This window comes from Musca autumnalis, unplaced genomic scaffold, assembly GCF_047663935.1.
Source record: "Musca autumnalis isolate F117 unplaced genomic scaffold, ASM4766393v1 scaffold_3, whole genome shotgun sequence".
NCBI classification, from domain to species: Eukaryota; Metazoa; Arthropoda; class Insecta; order Diptera; family Muscidae; genus Musca; species Musca autumnalis.
The window spans coordinates 169,762,352-169,782,102 of record NW_027411866.1 but is presented as its reverse complement, the minus strand read 5'-3'; the positions used below and the strand labels follow the sequence as shown (position 1 = coordinate 169,782,102).

Here is a 19,751-nt window from a genome sequence, read left to right as displayed (position 1 = left end):
CACATATTCCAAATTTCAATGAAATCGGACATATATAGCGTATTTGGTGCATAAAATGGAAGAAATCATGGGTGCTATATCCAAATCTGAACCGATTTCAATAAAAATAAAGAAAATGTATTTCTAAGCAAAATTCCGTCACACATTCAATATCACTGTGCAACACGAAAATTATTAACCATATTCTCACACTGCAGTGTGATAGAACACCAAAAATGAGAAGACACGTGTCTCGCCGTTTTTTCCCTATTTCATCAACTTTCGCGGTTTAGGCCTCCAAAGGTTTGAGGCTTTGATGTATGTAGAAAGTGTCATTTAGTCAGGACTATATCTTCCAAACCGTTAGGAAATTTGAATTTATCTCGGAGGCAAAGTTGTAGCTTTTGTGATAAAGAACAAAATTGGTGAACACATATAATCCATCAAGCTTCATCTGCAAGGTCAAAATCGCAATCGCGGTATTCTGCTTCCAATGATGTCAGAGCCCAGAATTGCAATTGTATTGAGTACCAATACGTCTAATAATATCTGATATTTAGCGATTTGTTAAACCCCGTTGTTGGGGAGGTCACAAACACCCTCCATTTTCGGTATTCTCCCACCTTATGAACCTACACACAATTTCATCCAATTCGGTCCAGCCGATTCGGAAGTTTAATTTAGGAAATAATAAAGATATACATTTAGATAGGTTATAGATACACTGAATTGCTGGCCCACCGCTTTAGTGACCAATGCACATTTTTTAGACGTTCTAGTTATTTAACGATCTTTGAAATTATGTTTTGCCTGATTTCTCAATCGATTTTTTGGAATTTCGTTCAAGGGACATATAACATTATTTGGGTTGTACTGTATTCCAAAATGTAGGGTTGATCGCGCTTTCCCAATTATTGCAGCTAGTGTTTATAGCGTTTTTGTAGTCACGCTTACTAAAATTAAGGATATTACCTATAATTATACATTTTTAAAAAATCGGACTGACCGCGATATTCCACTTCCGAGATGACCATTCAGGATCAAGGCAGTTATTACCATAGTATTGCAATCAAATTTTAAACAATATGTTCAAAATTATCTTTGATTTCACGTTTTCTTAAAAAATTTTGTGGGGGAGGTACCCGGGTCACTCCACTGACCAGTATTAAAAATAGCTAAAAACCTATTCTCAGACCTAAAAACTTTACGTACAAAATTTCATCGAATTCGGTCCAGCCGTTTCGGTTTCGGAGTTTAATTTCAAACATCATGGCAGTCACGAAGAATTTTATATATATATATATATATATATATATATATATATATAGATTTTACATTTTATATTATATATATTTTATATAGTTTATATTTTAAATTTTATTTTTTTTATTTTGTATTTTATATTTCATATTTTATATTTATACCCTAAACCATAATGTGGAAAAGGGTATTATAAGTTTGTTTTGGTAAAAATTCATGTAACACCGCGAAATATTCGTCGGAGACCCCCAATGTGGTATACCAATCTTCATATCTCGACGAGATAAAGCGATTTTGAGATGTGTGTCCGTCCGTCTGTCCATTATAAATTGTGAACACGCTCCAGGCCGCAATTATGGACCGATCGTCACGAAATTTTGTATGGAGGTCGGGTTCAGATCAGAATAGATCCCTATTCTTATTGGTGATGATCGTGAAATATTTAACGGGTGAAATGGACCAAAAACATAATATTTATCCAATTTTCTAGCGGCTTTGTAGGTCCCAATAATAGTCCGATCAACGCGTAATTTTAAATAAGGTAAGAGTAAATCACAAAGGAGAAGCTTGCAATTTGAGATGGCGATCGGATAATATTTAGAGGGTTAAATGGACCAAAACTTTTGTGTGAAAATTGTGAAAATTTTTAATATACAGCTTATATCTTAATTTCTGGAACTGACATTCCGGACAAGTGAGATATACTTGAAAGTGGAACGCTTGACCTTTCAATTGATGCCAATTATGTTGGTGTGCATGATCAGATAACAGAGTTACAGCCTAATATATTCCGTTATTTGTTTGTAGTGTAATAATAAACTCGCTAGAAGTCGCAATTATACATCAACAGTCACGAAATTTTGCACCGGGTAAGAGTATAGGTCGAAAAAGATGCCTACAATTTTGAATGATGATCTGATATTCTTTAGCGGGTGAAATGGACCATTACTTTTGTATGAAAAATATAAAAATTTTATTTTTGGTCGATATTTTAATTCCTTGAGGACATATATATTTCGCAAAGTAGCCTACATATGGGAAAAAACTACTGACCTTTCCTCTGATGTAAATTGCAATAAAGTGTTTGCTAAATAACGGGCCTACTGCCTAATATATAATGGGTTCTGTGTAGAGAACCACATTTTTATCCCATATTACATATTGTCTCTCCAAAAGTTTATGTAACACCACGAAATATTCGTCCTTGACCCCTTATTTGGTATGCCAAAATTCATATCTCGACGAGATAAAGCGATTTAGCGATGTGTGTCCGTCTATTAAAAATTGTAAATAAGCTTAAGGCCGCAATTATGGACCGATTGTAACGAATTTTTAAGGAGGTTGGGTTCGGGCCAGAAGAGAAATGATTAGTTGTTGGTGATGATCGTGAAATGTTCAGGGGATGAAATGGACCAAAACAAAATTTTAACCAATTTTGTAGCGGCTCTGTAGGTCAAAATAATAACCCGCAAAATTTTAAACAAAGTTTGAGTTTATGATGAAGAAGAAGCGTACAAACCAACGTGAAGATTAGATAATACTTAGCGGGTTAAATGGACTGAAACTTTTGGGTGAAATTGGTAAAAATTTCAATAACGTAGCGGTTAAACAACGGAAGTAGTAGTACTACATAAGTGGGTTTCATTACATTTTAGTTTGTGTGAACTAAATTTTCCTTTCCTGCTACAAAAATGTCTTTGTCATGCTAGATAACATTTTGGTTTTGGTCATAAATATTATACATTACATCTCTGATAATTAAATTTTCACAATCATTGAAAAGAAGTTCCATGGAGAGCGATTGTCCAGGGATAGTGGTATAGGGTATCTCATGGTCGGCTCCGTCCGACTATAGACTTTTCTTACTTGTTTTATTTTGTGTTTTATATTTTATATTTTACTACCTGAACCCGGTGCGCTTTGCCACCCCTACTAAGGTATAATATAGTTTGACACATTTGTTTGTAGGTCAATTTTCTTCCAAATTTCATTAAAATCGGGAATATAGTGTGTTTGGTGCATCAAATACGTGAAATCGGACGAAAATTCAAAAATAGGTATTTTCTACCTCACTTCTTCGGTCGATTGTCAAACCGAGGGGGATATTAATTTTATCAACAGAATTGTTCTGTAACCTTCCTTTTCTCTTACGACCTTTGTCGGATTTTTTACCTATTAATGCTGTTTATGATTTATTATAGGCCATATCCCCTGTCTTTATTCTAAAGCGATCTAATTATAAAAGTTTTTAGAAAATGGTTAAGTCGAATTCTCCCGCTTATTGAGACTTATATGTTTTAGTTTTTCATGGCTGATGGACCGTTTAACCTCACCATTAAAGGGAATTTGTAAATCGCAACCACAGAAAATTTATTTTCATAAGTTTAGCAAATGTAGCGATTATAAAACAATAGGCCACGAAATTCGTCTACGGATATATAGCATTTTGGGCCACGGGACATTCCTGAACATTTTCTGAAAATTGCATGAAAATAGATTCAGTGGTTTTGGAAAAATAATGTATTGGAAAGGGTGGGCGTGTCATTAGTTTTCAAGATGTAACATATTTAGAAAAGTGGGCGTGGTCCGGTATTTTAGCTCCAAATATGTACCTATGGTACACATAACCTCATTGCCTCCCAAAATTTATGCTGAAACCGATATAATCATAAGTTTGGCTTATACATATAGCGTTTAAAAGAAAGGCGTGGGGAAGTTACTCCACCTCCTTCGAAATTTATAAAATATACATAACAACGGCAAACATTGAGCTTTTGCTGCAAATTTGAAATCTAATTTAACATATTAACAAGTAAAAAAGTATCAGTCGGCTTTGCCGACAGAGATATACCCTCAGCCTGTGCAAATTGAAACACTTTTTTTACAAAAAACTTATGTATTTAGGGGGTTTCAAAATTTTGGTCTTATGAACCGACAAAAATGTTGATTAGGATTAAAGTTCAAAAGTTTTGCGGAAAAGGTACTTAAATGAATGGACTGACATAGACCATGAGGGTGCCATAGGGGGTTTTTACACCCTTCGGGCTGTTATCTCAAGAAGTATGAACTTGCCCCTGAAAAAACTTTTACCATCGTAATTGAGGCAGCGAATGTAAGTTGCTTCAACAAAAATCAAAGTGATTCAATAGCAGGTCTTAAGGTGAACTTATCCAAAATTTTGTATGGGAGGTACGGGATGGCGTGGACAAATATAGTCCATATTCGAACCTGATCTATATCTGGTATATATTATGAGAATGTGTAAAGTATGGATCAAATCGGTCACTCCTATCACGAGTTATCGTGCGCACAATTTTTTAACTTTTCTGGGTTATGTACCTGAAGGAGTGGACCGATATGGCTTATCTACGAACTTAAACTAAGTTTGGAAACAATATTACGAAGGCCAAATTTTTGGCCGGGATCGGCATTTCCGTTCGAGTATTATCTTGCGCTTCCACCCATAAACATGGTGTCATAGGGTTTGTTTTTCAACTCTCAGGCTATTTTTTCAGGAAGTATGGACTTGCCCCTGAGGAAACTTATACCTTCGTATAGGGGACAGTGAATACAAGATGTTACAACAAAAACCAAGGCGATTCGAGAGCAGGTCCTAAACTGAACTCTTCCGAAATTTTGCGTGGGAGGTACTCGAAGGAGTTTACCGATTGAGTCCATATTGGAACCTCATCTAAGTCTGGTAGAAATGTCATAATGTGCAAAGTATGGACCAAATCGGTTACTCCCTTCAAGAGTTATCGTACGCACAAATTTTCCGAACGTTTTCGAACTTTTGTGTGGGAGGTACCGGAAGGAGTAGACCGATATAATCCATCTTTGAACCTGAACTAAGTTTGGACAAAATATTACGAAAGCCAAATTTTGGACCAAATCGGTAGATCCGTTCGAGAGTTATCTTGCGCTCCAACCACTACACACGGTGTCATAGGGGTTTTTGTAACTTTCAGGCTATTTTCTCAGGAAGTATGGACTTGCCCCTAATGAAACTTACAGCGTCGTATAGAGGACAGCGAGTACAACTTGCATAAACAAAAATCAAAGCGATTCGAGACCAGGTCCTAAACTGAACTTTTCCGAAATTTTGTGTGGGAGGTACCCGAAGGAGTGGACTTATTGAGTCCATATTAGAACCTCATCTAAGTTTGGTAGAAATTACACGATGTGCAAAGTATGGACCAAATCGGTTATTCCCTACAAGAGTTATCGTGCGCGCAAGTTTTGCGACAAATTTTGAACATTTGTGGGGGAGGTACCTGAAGGAGTGGACCTATATCGCCCATCTTCGAACTTAAATCGAATCTGGACAAAATATTTCGATACCCAAAATTTGAACCGAATCGATTGATCCGTTCGAGAGTTATCGTGCGCACCAGCCAGCCAGACAGACAGACAGACGGACAGACAGACAGACGGACGGACATTGCTAGATCTACTCAAAATTGTCTGAAACGGATATCGTACAAACATACTTGGGGTCTAAAACCATTATTTCGATGAGGCACATTTTTGGTCGTATCAAAGTGTAAATACCCTCTTTAGCCTAAAGGCTGAGGGTATAAAAAGAAAAGGCGCGGTCGGGTCTTTAGGTCCCAAAAGAAGTACCTAGATACAATCTAGATTAAAAATTGAAAAAAGGTGGGCGTGGTAAAATTTTCTTTCCATAAAAACCTATGTTCGGTTATGACGGCATTTGATTTTTATTCATAAAAATATGGATTTTATAAAATATGGCAAAGGGAAGTACCCCGCCCCCTTCGAAATTCAAGAAAATATACATGCTATTTTTACGGAGGTCTATCCCTGTACATTTCCAGAAAATGTTAGGAAAATCAGTTCAGTAGTTTTGTAGATGAAACATATTTTAAAAAGTGGCCGTGGTCAAGTCTCTGTGTCTTAAAAAAGTAGGTAAGGTCGGAAACACAATCAGAATTATCTCGCAAATTAATTTCCAAACCGATACATTCGTAATTATTTTAAATATAAAATTTTAAAAAAATAGGGTATAGGGGAAGTACCCCGCCCCTCTGAAACTAAATTTGTAGCCTATTTTCACCGGGGGCCATCCCTGTACATTTCCTGACAATTTCAGGGAAATCGGTTTAGTAGTTTTTGTAGAAAAGATTAAAATTGGAAATTGAAAAAGGGAATGTAAAAGTGGGCGTGGTCAATTTTTCTTTGCGTTCTCAACTGATGCAAATAACAACGAACGACATTTCTTTCAATTTATAAAGATATAGCGTTTTTATAGAAAAAGGGTATAGGGGAAGTATCCCGCCCCTTCTGAAATTTAACAAAATATGTAGCCTATTTGCACTGGAGACCATCCCTGTACATTCCCTGACAATTTGAGGAAAAACAGGTCAGTAGTTTTTGTAGAAAAAATTAAAATAGAAAATTGAAAAAGTGGGCATGAAATGTTATGAAGAAAATTTCAAAAAACTAATTATTCAAATCGGCCCAGCCGTTTTCAACTAACGCCATTACCAACGATCGACATTTGATTTTTATTTATAAAGATTTCGTATTTTATAGTTTATATTTTATGTTTTATATTTTATAGTTTACTAGCTGAACCCGGTGCGGTACATTATGTGGATCTTATTTTGGGAGTCATATCTTTTCGATAGATACCCACTAGTTATTTCAGTGGGTCATCGTATAACATTTGGACCAGTATGCCAGGAAGCATCGCTGTAAACAGGACCACAAAGAACAGCATCGGTAAACATTTCCAAACGATCTTCGAACAGAGCTTAAGCTGTACTTGGACACAATTGTTGAACTTTTGTGGGGGAACTTAAACTATGTTTGGACAAAATATTACGAAGGCCAAATATTGGACCAAATCGATAGATTCGTTCGAGAGTTATATTGTGCTCCAACCACAGCACACGGTGTCATATGGGTTTTTTGCTCCTTTCAGGCTATTTTCTCAGGAAGTATGGACTTGCCCCTGATAAAACTTGTTTCGTCGTATGGGAGGCAGTGAATACAAATTGTTACAACAAAAATTAAAGCGCTTCGAGAGCAGGTCCTGAGCTGAACTTTTCCAAAATTTTGTGTGGGAGGTACCCGAAGGAGTGGACCGATTGAGTCCATATTAGAACTTCATCTAAGTCAGGTAGAAAGTTCACGATGTGCAAAGTATGGACCAAATCGCTTATTCTCTTCAAGAGTTATCGTGCTCAAAAATTTGCCAAAATTTTCGAAATTTTGTGGGGAATGTACCGATATAACCATCTTCGAACTTAAACTATTTTTGGACAAAATATTACGAAATCCAGATTTTGGACAGTATCGGTTGATAAATTCGAGAGTTATCGTGCTCTCCAGCCAGACATGGCTAAATCAACTCCAAATTGTCTGAACCGAATTTTGTCCAAACATACTTGGGGTATAAAACTATTATTTCGATGAGGCACACTTTGCCCGTCTGAAAGTGTATATACCCTCGTTAGCATAAATGCTGAGGGTATAAAAAGGGGGGTTTGGGCTACCGAGCGGGGCGTTCGAACTAGGAAATCTTGAGTCAAAATGGTTTATTTCAGTTTTCATCTCTATCACACCATTGTGTGACACTCTTTTCACACTTCACAATTTTAGCAATCGAAAAATAACCTTAAAGTACTCGATTGTATTGTGGGAAAAATAAAACAAATTAAAACTGTAAAAAAATAATTCCTGCTGCAGTGAATTTGTAGTTGGTATGTTGTTGTTTGAGGGGGCCAATTTATAAAGACAACAACATAAAAATAAACTCTACACAAGACCCGCACAGCTAGAAAACGTTCACACACAAACGGTAGCTGTTTGAACGGAATGGAGCGAAAAAGCTTTGAGATTGCGCAGTGAGAAATCTACACCAGCTTGTCGTGTTGGAGACAATGCGGTACGCTATGACTGACATGCGCAAAACTTAAACCAGTTATGAGACAACTTTCATTACGTGCTGACGTTTCGAACGGATCACAACGTCTTGTTGAATACGTCGAAGAAAAAAGCGGTTGAATTTTTGGTTTACAACGAATTTTTAAACGAATTTAAAAGCCGCCGTCGCCGTTAATAATGTAAACTGTGCCGATTCGTATGCGTACGTGTGTGTGTTTTCTGTATGTGCTTTTCCAGCATAAAGTGAGTGAATGATTGCAACAAGAAGACATCGTCGTCGACAACGAAACACTTTGGCATTTGTACAAAATTTGTTGTTGTGTTAATTGAATGTGACAGTGGCCAGTTTTTTATTTCATTGTATTTTTGGGAAAGGTGTGAAAATGAAAATGTTAAGAATTTATTTGGTTCAGTTAAAACCAAAGTAATAAGAAAATTTGTAATTGTACCCATGTTGCTTGCTGGTGTTTCTATGGGCTTTCGGTTGGGCTTTGGACCAGTTAATAACGTTGGTTAAATTAAAATTAAAGCGAGGTCAGCCAGTTAAAGTTGTTGCCGCTCAGACATTGTGCTTATTGTCGTTCAGTGATTTTGTTGGTGTTGTTTGTCTAGTATCGTGTTGTTGTTGTTACTGTTTGTTTAATAAGCCCAGTTACTTTGTAGTTCGTACTGGTTGGTGGTAATCGCCTAGTTCAGTCTATAATGCAATCGCGTTTGCAAGCTTCATGTTTTTTTACTTAAATTTATTTTTATTTTATTTTGTTTTTGGCCAATAAACACACACGGCCGAGCCAAAAGTGAACAGTGTGGTCAAGCTGTGGTAGTAAACACAAAAAATAAATCCAACAATTGTGTTACCATATCCAGTGTCCATGTGTTAAGAGAAAGGATTTTTTTAATGACGGCGGTGGTGTTTCAATAACGTTAACGTTTATGGAGTCAATGATTTCTTTAAATAAAATTAAAAAATAATAAAAACAACAAATTAAATACAAAAAATGCCTGAATATGAATTCACTTAAAATGTCAGTGTAAATTATGCCTTCTTTTATAAATAATAAGCTACAATGTGGGTTGCATTAAAACTTAAATCGATTAAATTCTCTCTTCGTCGATAAGAAATACAATTTGTTCTTATAAAAGTCACTGTTATATAAATATACAAACCAAGTGTTAAATGTTAAAAATTGGATTCCGGTTTGCCAAAACAAAAACAAAACACAAGCAATAACCGCAGCTGAAAATAATAATAAAAGTTCTCGAAAAATAAAAACAAAATCAAGTAAAGTGAAAAAAAATACCAATACCAGCAACGAAACAAAAGACTTAGGACACAAACATGTTTTGCAGTTCAATCATATGTTGCACCAAAAGCAAAAACAATAACAAAAAGCCAATGGAAATACAACACACAAATTTGTATATATTGCAATTTTGCGGTGTGTCAAAACTGTCTATTTGGAGAGAAAAAAACTTAACAATAAATGGATATTTTACAATTTCGTGAAATATAACATAATTTATGGCTATCACTGGCATCGTCGCTATATGGCTAAATTGGAAGAAATTTGCATATCGCCTTTTTTTGGATGCATTAAACAAAATAACAAATGTGTTCGTCGAAAAAGGTCAATTTTTTGTTAGCCAATTTAGCAAATAAAATTTGGGAATGGATTAAAAGCAATTCTAACATACATTAGCTAAATGGAGGATAGAGACATGTTAATGTTAATTGCAGATTTTATTAGCATATATTAATTTGAGATTGTGTGAGATTTTAGGTTTTTTAATTTAATAGCTTTGGGAATTTAAATTCCAGGAACGAAAGATTTATGTTCTTATTTTCAATAAAATCATAACAAAATTCCAGGGCAGGAGATTAAAATTAATATGTGTTAGAAAAGGTTAAATATTTTAAGTGGTTTTGTCGTAAGGAAAATAAATTTTTTAACGAAAATTCAGTCGTATCCATTTCCATTACTACATGAGGTGAATGAATTAATTAATTCATAGCTGTTGTAATCTAAGAATATGACTACCAACATACATATGCCCTCAGCATATATACTAACGAGGGTATATACACTTTCACACGGCAAAATGTGCCTCATTGAAATAATGGTTTTAGACCCAAGTATGTTTGAACTTTGGAGTTGATTCAGCCATATCGGTCCGTCTTTCTGGCTGGCTGGAGCGCACGATAACTCTCGAACGGAACAACCTATTCGGTCCAAAATTTGGCTTTCGTAATATTTTTTCCAAACTTATTTAAGGTTTGAAGATGGGTAATATCGGTCCACTCTTTCCGGTACCTCCCCCACAAACGTTCGAAAATCTTCGGCAAATTTTCAAGAGTTAAGATAGAAAGCAATTTGGTCCATACTTTGCACACGTGAAATTTCTACCAGACTTAGATGAGGTTCCAATACGGACTAGGTCCATATATTTTTTCCCAACTTAGTTAAGGTTCGAAGATGGGTAATATCGGTCCACTCTTTCCGGTACCTCCCCCACAAACGTTCGAAAATCTTCGGCAAATTTTCAAGAGTTAAGAGAGAAAGCAATTTGGTCCATACTTTGCACACGTGAAGTTTCTACCAGACTTAGATGAGGTTCCAACACGGACTCGGCCCACTCCTTCGGGTACCTTCCACACAAAATTTCGGAAAAGTTCAGTTTAGGACCTGCTCTTGAATCGCTTTGATTGTTATACCCTCCACCATATGGAGGGTATAATTAAATTTGTCATTCCGTTTGTAACACATCGAAATATTCGTCGGAGACCCTACAAAGTATATATATTATTGATCAGCATAAAATTCTATGTCGATTTGACCATGTCCGTCTGTCCGTCCGTCCGACCGTCTGTCTGTTGAAATCAAGATACAGCTCGCAATTTTAAAGATAGAGAGTCAAAATTTGGTACAGAAGTTTTTATTACTTGCAGGATGGTTGGTATTGAATTTGGGATATATCGGTCCACGTTTTGATATAGCCCCCATAGAACGGTACCTCCCGATCTTCGGTATTTTTAAGGTTTTAGCTTCATTATTTTACCAAAATCGCTGAAATTTGGTACGTAGTCTTCTTTAGGGGTATAAAACTTTTCCCCAGAATTTTGTCGGTATCGGTCCACACCTTCATATAGCCCCCATAGAACGGTACCTCCCGATTTTCGGTATTTTTAAGGTTTTAGCTTCATTATCCTACCAAAATGGCTGAAATTTGGTACGTAGTCTTCTTTAGGGGTACAAAATTTTCCCCCCAGAATTTTGTCGGTATCGGTCCACACCTTCATATAGCCCCTATATATCGGTACCTCCCGATTTTCGGTATTTTGAAGGTTTTAGCTTCATTATCCTACCAAAATGGCTGAAATTTGGTACGTAGTCTTCTTAAGGGGTATAAAACTTTCCCCCAGAATATTGTGGGTATCGGCTCACCCCTTCATATAGCCCCCATAGAACGTTACCTCCCGATTTTCGGTATTTTGAAGGTTTTAGCTTCATTATCACACCGAAATGGCTGGAATTTGGTACTTAGTCTACGTTGGTGGTATAAAACTTTCCCCCAGAACTCTGTCGGTATCGGTCCATGCCTTCATATATTCCCCTTAGAACGGTACCTCCCGATTTTTGGTATTTTGAAAGTTGTGGCCTCAATATTCCACCGAAATGGCTGAAATTTGGTATTTAGACTTCGTTGGGGGTACTCAAACTTCCCCTTTAAATTTGTCGGTATAGGTCCACGCCTTCATATAGCCCCCATGGAAAAGTACCTCCCGATTTTTCGTATTTTGAAGGTTGTGTCTTCAATATTCCACCAAAATGGCTGAAATTTAGTATTTAGTCTTCAATGTGATATAAAACTGTTCGCCAGAAATATGTCTGTTCAGGTCCACGCTTTCATATTGCCACATTTCTATAGGTATAGGTCCACGTTTCGATATAGGTCCATAGAACGGTACCTCCTGATTTTCGTAATACTGAAGATTGTGACGTCAATATCCAACCGAAATGGCTGAAATTCGTTATTTCGTCTTCCAAGAGTTATAAAATATTCCAGAAGAGTATTATCAGTATAGGTCCACGTTTTCCTATATCCCCATAGAAACTTACTTCTTGGTTTTCGGTATTTTTTTAGTTTTAGCCACATTCTCTTACCGAAATATAGGAAATTTGGTATTTAGTCTTCTTTGAGTCTAAAAACTTTCCGTCAGAAATTTGTCGGTATAGATCGACGTTTTGAAATAGCCACCCTAGAATGGTGCCTCACATTGTTTTACCGAAATTGCTGAAATTTAGTATTAAGTCTTCTTCATACACGAAAGGAAACTAATTATTCATTTTACTTCAATACAACTTGTGGTGGAGGGTATAACAAGTTCGGCCCGGCCGAACTTAACGCCGTTCTTACTCGTTTTGTAACAACTTGGATTCACTGCTCCCCATAAGACGGTAAAAGTTTCATCAGGAGCAAGTCCATACTTCCTGAGAAAATAGCCTGAAAGTTACAAAAAAACCCCTATGACCAGCGTTACCGATATTTTTGATCGGAAATCGTCAAAAAATCGCCAAATCTTCAATAAAATTTGGAAAATCGTCAACATAGTCCAAAACTATGTTTGTTTACAGCTTAATGTGCATTTTTCGTTTATAGTTATGCCAATGAAACTGACTACACCCAACCCACAGCAGTAAAGCTAACTTAATCTCACTTAAATACCGCCATTAAAAATCTTTCACCAGATAAGAGTTTCCCCTATGGCTATTGAGTTTGCAACAATGCAGCAAGGTAAATACGCTGCCAGTTTTGAATGACAGTTTTGCTCAACTATTGCCTGATTGACTGTGTGACCGTGCATGTCTTTCGGTCATGACCTCTTAAAGAGCTCAGAAAGCTGGACTCCTACTTTTTGACAACGATATAGACGACTTTCATCCATTAACAATCCTAAACGATAATTTTCAACTGATATAATTCGAATGTGAGGCAAAAAAAGCTCAAACTACCTGTATTCTAGATATGTACGTAAATATAGCCAATAGGCCGGGGCGATTTGAAAACCTTAATGGGCCCTTCGCGTTTCTGATTCCTGGGGTTTAACTGAGCAAAAAAGTCCACTGGACCATATATCTACCGTGAAAATCGAGCCTCCCGATTTTGACTTTAAGTTTTTTATTGACGTTTTTTGGATATTTTTGCATATAACAGCCAAACCATTGAGATTTTCGATCCAACACAAAGACAAACATTGTGGCCAAGACAGTAATTGAAAACTCTCTTATACATCGCAAAAGCATTGGAACGCTCCTTCAGGCAGCTTTGACCTTAAGAATGTGCAAACTTTTCGGAAAATGTCGATAAATGACATTGTGCTACAAAATTTGACCCGAAAAATATTCAAGTGTTCTGATGCAAAATTATATCGTGTTGGGATCCATGGACAACGACAAAGCCTTTATTTCGTTTGGGTCACTTCGTTTTATTTTTTTATAACGGTAAAAGTAGTGAACATCTGGGTTTCTTACATTTTCAAATTTAAACGGGCATATCTTATTTTTTCCACAACGGATTTCTTTCGATCCTTCTTCCTTTTAAAGGTGTGAATAATGTCTTTTGAATAAGCTATTACTGTTTTAAATCGGTTAACAAATGGCTAAGTTATAGTGGTTTATGTCTGAAAACCCCCACAAAAAACTTATAAAGGAATTTCTCATAATTTTCAAAAATATAATGTTTTTTTGTTTTGTTTAATATTTATTTTGAAAATTATGAGAAATTCCTTTATAGGTTTTTTGTGGGGTTTTTCAGACATACACCATTATAACTTAGCCATTTGTTAACCGATTTAAAACAATAATAGCTTATTCAAAAGACATTATTCACCCCTTTAAAAGGAAGAAGGATCAAAAGAAATCCGTTGTGGAAAAAATAAGATATGCCCGTTTAAATTTGAAAATGTAAGAAACCCAGATTTTCACTACTTTTACCGTTATAAAAAAATAAAACGAAGTGACCCAAACGAAATAAAGGCTTTGTCGTTGTCCATGGATCCCAACACGATATAATTTTGCATCAGAACACTTGAATATTTTTCGGGTCAAATTTTGTAGCACAATGTCATTTATCGACATTTTCCGAAAAGTTTGCACATTCTTAAGGTCAAAACTGCCTGAAGGAGCGTTCCAGTGCTTTTGCGATGTATAAGAGAGTTTTCAATTACTGTCTTGGCTACAATGTTTGTCTTTGTGTTGGATCGAAAATCTCAATGGTTTGGCTGTTATATGCAAAAATATCCAAAAAACGTCAATAAAAAACTTAAAGTCAAAATCGGGAGGCTCGATTTTCACGGTAGATATATGGTTCAGTGGACTTTTTTGCTCAGTTCAATCCCAGGAATCAGAAACGCGAAAGGCTCATTAAGGTTTTTTCCTTCCACACAAATCGCCCCACCCTAATAGCCAATCTTTCTGGAAATTGCTAAGAACATTGAAAAAGTTCATAAAATCGAGTTTGCAACATTGTTTTCTTCAAATTCTTTCGTTAAATTTTGGTAAAAATATAGTTATCCTGTTTTATTTCATGCAATTTTGGCTAACGTAAAAAATAGCATTTCAGGGCATAAAATCGCCAAAACGTCATTTTCCAGTATTGGGCCAAAAAATCGTCAAAATGACGATAAATCGCCAAATTTTGCAACACTGCCTATGAGACCGTATGTAGTGGTTGGAGCACAAAGATAACTCTCGAACGGATCTGCCCATTCGATCCAAAAGTTTGGCCTTCGTAATATTTTGTCCAAGCATAGTTTAAATGATATGCCATATCGGTTCACTCTTTGAGGTACTTCCCCCACAAAAGTTCAATAATGTTTGGAACAATTGTGCACACGATAATTTTTGATAGGAGTGACCGATTTAGTCCATATTTTAAACATACTGATATTTCTACCAGATATAGATCAGGTTCGAATATGGACTATATTTGTCCACTCCTTCGGGTACCTCCCACGCAAATTTTCGGATAAGTTCACATTAAGACCTGCTCTCGAATCACTTTGATTTTTGTTGAAGCAACTAGCATTCGCTGCTTCAATTACGACGGTAAACGTTTTTTTCAGGGGCAAGTCAATACTTCTTTAGAAAACAGCATGAAAGGTGTAAAAGCCCCCTATGACCCATATGTAGTGGTTGAAGAGCACGATAACTTTTGATCTGATCAACCAATTTGGTCCACAATTTGGCCTTTGTCGTATTTTGTTCAAACTTAGTTTCAGTACGAAAATGAGCATTACCGGTCCACAACTTCCGGTACTTTTCTCCAATATTTAAAAAATTTAACTAAAATGGTATGCACCATATCTCCTGAAGGGGGCATCCAATTTGGTCCAAACTTTGGATCTCCTAATTTTTTATCCAAATTTATTTTAAGTTCTAAAATAGCCCATGTCGGTCCTCTTCTTAGCGTACCTCCCCCACAAAGGTTCAACATTTGTGTCTAAGTGCAGTTTAGGGCCTGTTCGAAGATCCTTTTGATGTTTCGAATTTGATAAAATTGTGTGTAGATTCGTTAGGTATGGCAAAAGGTAGGACCTTCCTTACAACGGGTTTTAAGTAAAAAAGAATTTCGGGGATTATTAGATATATTAATATACAATTTTTGACTTCAAGACTTTTTTACCAAAACGTGGATCTATATAGACAATTTTTGGTAAAAATATTTACTAACGTCTGTAAACACAAAATCTCAATTAGAACCAATTCGGTAGTCAAATGCTTCAAATACCTTCAAATTTCTTTGAAATGACGCGTCGCGTTATATGTATGGCTATACCAAATCGTAGACCAGTACGAACAAATTTGGTAGAAATATTTCTAGCATCTAGAAACACAAAATCCCAAGTTAAACCAATTCGAAGTAGAAAAATTGATTTTTATGTATTTTTTTCTAAGAAAACTAACAATCTTTTTAGTATATCCTTTTTTCATTCCAAGTTCATTATGCCGTACTTTTATACCCTCCACCATAATATGGAGGGTATAATTAAATGTCATTCCGTTTGTAACATATCGAAATATTCATCGAACAGACTAAGTCCATATAACCATGTCCGTCTGTCCGTCTGTTGAAATCGAGATACAGCTCTCAATTTTTAAAATAGAACTTCGTAATTTAGTATAGAAGTTTCTAATATTACTAGGATGTTTGGTATTACAAATGGGCTATATCGGTTCACGTTCTGATATAATAGGTCTACATATAATAGGTCTACATCTTCATATAGTCCCCATAGAACGGTGCCTCCCGATTTTCGGTATTTTGAAGGTTACGGCCACAATAATCCATCAAAATGGCTGACATTTCATATTTAGTCTTCATTGGAGGTATTTACCTTTCGCTTCTTAATTGTCGGTATAGGTCCACGCCTTCATATAGCCCCCATAGAACGGTATGATAATTAAAATAAAACATATGTAAAAAAAATAATTTTCAGTGTTTTATTATACCCTACACCACTATGTGGGGAGGATATTATTGTACCCTACACCACTATGTGGGGAGGGTATTATTGTACCCTACACCACTATGTGGGGAGGGTATAATAAGTTGGTTTTGCCCAAAAAGTTTGTAACGCATCGAAATAATGGTCGCAGAACCATACTTATATATACCAAAATGAATGTCTCGACGAGCTGAGTCGATCTGGCTATGTGTATCCGTCCGTCAGTCCGTCTGTCCATCTAAACCTTGTAATCACACTACAGGTCGCAATTTTGATCGGATCGTCGCGAAATTATGGGCGTTGATGAGAGTCCCGGAGGGGATGAAGCCTATTGATTTTGGTGATGGTCGGATAATATTCAGGGGTCGAAATGGGCAAAAAACTTATGTGGATAAAAAGACAACGTTTTTTCCAAAGCGAATATCTCAGCTTCTATATGGGGTATACCAAAAGCAAGACCTGACAATAAAAGTAGAAAATATCACCTTTCTAATAAGTTCTCGTACAGATATTACAATAGTCGCAAATAAAACCCAAATTTTCATTCTTGCGATTTTAATTATAATGACGAATATCACAGCTTTGGATGGGGACTTTTCAAAAGCAAAGCCTGAATATGAAAGTAGAAGATCCTATATTTTCAATGATGCAAACCAGGTCGGCGTAGGTGACCAAATAACGGAGATATTGCAATAGTCGGTAATATATCCCATTTTTCTTTTTTTTTTTTGGAAATCACGCTACAGGTCGCAATTTTGATCGGATCGTCACGAAATTTCGGGTGTTGATGAGGGTCCCGGAGGGGAAAAAGCCTATTGATTTTGGTGATGGTCGGATAATAATTAGGAGTCGGAATGAGCAAAAAAGGTATTTGGAGAGAAAGTCTAAATTTTATTCCAAAGCAAACATCTCAGCGTCTATATGGGGTTTATAAAAAGCAAAACTTGGCACTGAAAGTAGAAAATATCACCTTTGAAACGATATAACGTAGGTTGTCGTAGGTGGTCACACAACGATGATATCGCAATAGTCGCCAATAAAACCCAACTTTTCATTTTTGCGATTTTAATAATAATGACGGATATCGCACCTTTGGGGACCTTCTTAAAGCAAAGCCTGACTAAGAAAGTAGAAAATCCCTTCTTTAAAATTATGCAAATTAGGTTGGCGTAGAGAGTGATAATAGAGATATCGCAATAGTCGGTAATGCATCCCTTTTTTCCACTTGTTCTGCAATCACACTACAGGTCGGAATTTTGATTGGATCATTACCAAATTTTCTCACAGAGGTAGAAGCCTATTGACGTTGGTGATGTCGAGAGTAGTCAAATATAAAACTAAATATTAATTATTTTGGTTCAGTTCGCCTTAAGTCAGTTGGTTTGAAAGCCAGATAGGTGAAAACTTTCGTATCTCCGCGAAAGAAATGTTTTCGAGTGAAAAGATTATGCACATGAGTAATGGTGTAGGGTATCACATAGTCGGCCATGTACCGACTATAGCCTTTTCTCACTTGTTAGGTTTTCGTGATTTTGCTTGGAAACCGCTAGTCTTATCGAAATGGAGCTAAAGAAAATCTTGTAGCTGTGAAAATTCTCTAGGGGACTGACCATTGCACAGTGGCCAGAAAAACATGGCCAAAACTCTAAAAATTAAAGGATTTAGACCTAATCTTGGGTTCTTATGTTTTTCGGATTGCTGGTTTTATTTTTCATATTTTTAATCCTCGAACGGCCATTAAAGGAGCCTTTGTGGTTCCTTCTATTAAAAACAGTGATCGTATCAGTTCAAAATATTCTACAAATTTGTTCGCCATCAATTTTACCCTAGTTCGTAGAATACACCAAAAATCTATATCTTTCCTAAACTCCATAATTAAAAACTTATTTTAGGATTAAGATCGTACTTCATGTGAGTTTTGGCAAAACTGTCATACAAAACATCATTTTAGATCAAATGCGTCAAAGACAAAAATGTTTTCCGCTAAATTTTACTATAAATCACCAAAAAATGCAATCGGTAACAATTTTGCCAAATCACCAAGAATTAAAGTTACAAAAAAAATATATTTTAAATATAGTGGTTTAGTTTGGATATTATAATATGTTGTTAAACAACTTAAATATTGAGAAAAACAAAAAAAAAAATCCTAATAGGGTCACATTGACCTTCTTCCTCACCCTTTTTCATAACTACACGCAGTGGGATCCTATAAAAATTTATACAATTTTATTTTTGGCCAGGTTTTTCGGAAATTTTTTGGCTTTTGTAATTTTTACCGAGGTTTTAAAATTTTTGAAATATATAAGTTTAAGTTTGGAAATCGCAGTCGTGACATTATTTTATAAGGAGATGATACAGTCAGTGAATTGTCCCAATTTGAACTTCTCTATCTCAAATATAAATTTAATCTTTTAAATTTAAATTTATCGCAATTACACCACATTACGGAATTACAAGAAGCTTGATTTAGCGTTGTTTACACGTGTTCATATTTGATAGCTTTGATTTGTTTTTATTTGATGAACGATGAACTTAAGATTTTCATTTCCTGTTATATATTTTTAGGACATTCTCCGGGTATGATGGAAATTTCTTTCCATTTGTATGCAAAGAAGGGTTAAATTTAAATAACGTTGAAAAACAACAAATTAAATTATATTTAAATAATTTTTTGATTTAAAATCTGCAATTAAAATAATATTGATTAAATTTTTAATTCTTTTTTTAAATGTAGTCTAATGAATAAAAGCTTTTAAAATTTACCCATATATGGCTATGAACCTAATTGCAACAAAATAAAAAGAGATAAAATTGTTGTTACTTTAATACCATTATGAAATCTTCAAATGCGATCTGTATGCAAATGCTCTGTTGTCTTTAGGTTCATCAACCGATTTGAATTGTTACAAACGACAGATGTTTTTTTTGTTTTTATTTGGAAATAATCATTTGTGTTTGGGATATATTTTTATAATCGAACATCTGTGTTTAACCTACATTCTGTTTTAAATGACAAGTAGAAGATATATGTACCTCAAAGTTTTATCTTCTACATATATAAGCCGTACTATTTGAGTGACAAAATGTCTGGAAT

General features: G+C 35.6%; 2 protein-coding genes across 5 annotated transcripts in view; one reads left to right on the top strand and one right to left on the bottom strand.

The window, feature by feature from the left end:
- LOC141398095 (uncharacterized) overlaps positions 1-19,751 on the bottom strand; it is a 373,354-nt gene that overhangs the window by 123,400 nt on the left and 230,203 nt on the right. The gene's annotated exons all lie outside the window — the stretch shown is intronic.
- The window catches only part of fw (CUB and Sushi multiple domains furrowed), a 150,789-nt gene continuing 139,221 nt past the window's right edge, over positions 8,184-19,751 (top strand). The window contains 1 exon segment of the mRNA XM_073975309.1: positions 8,184-9,776. The gene's annotated coding sequence lies outside the window, so the exon portion shown is untranslated.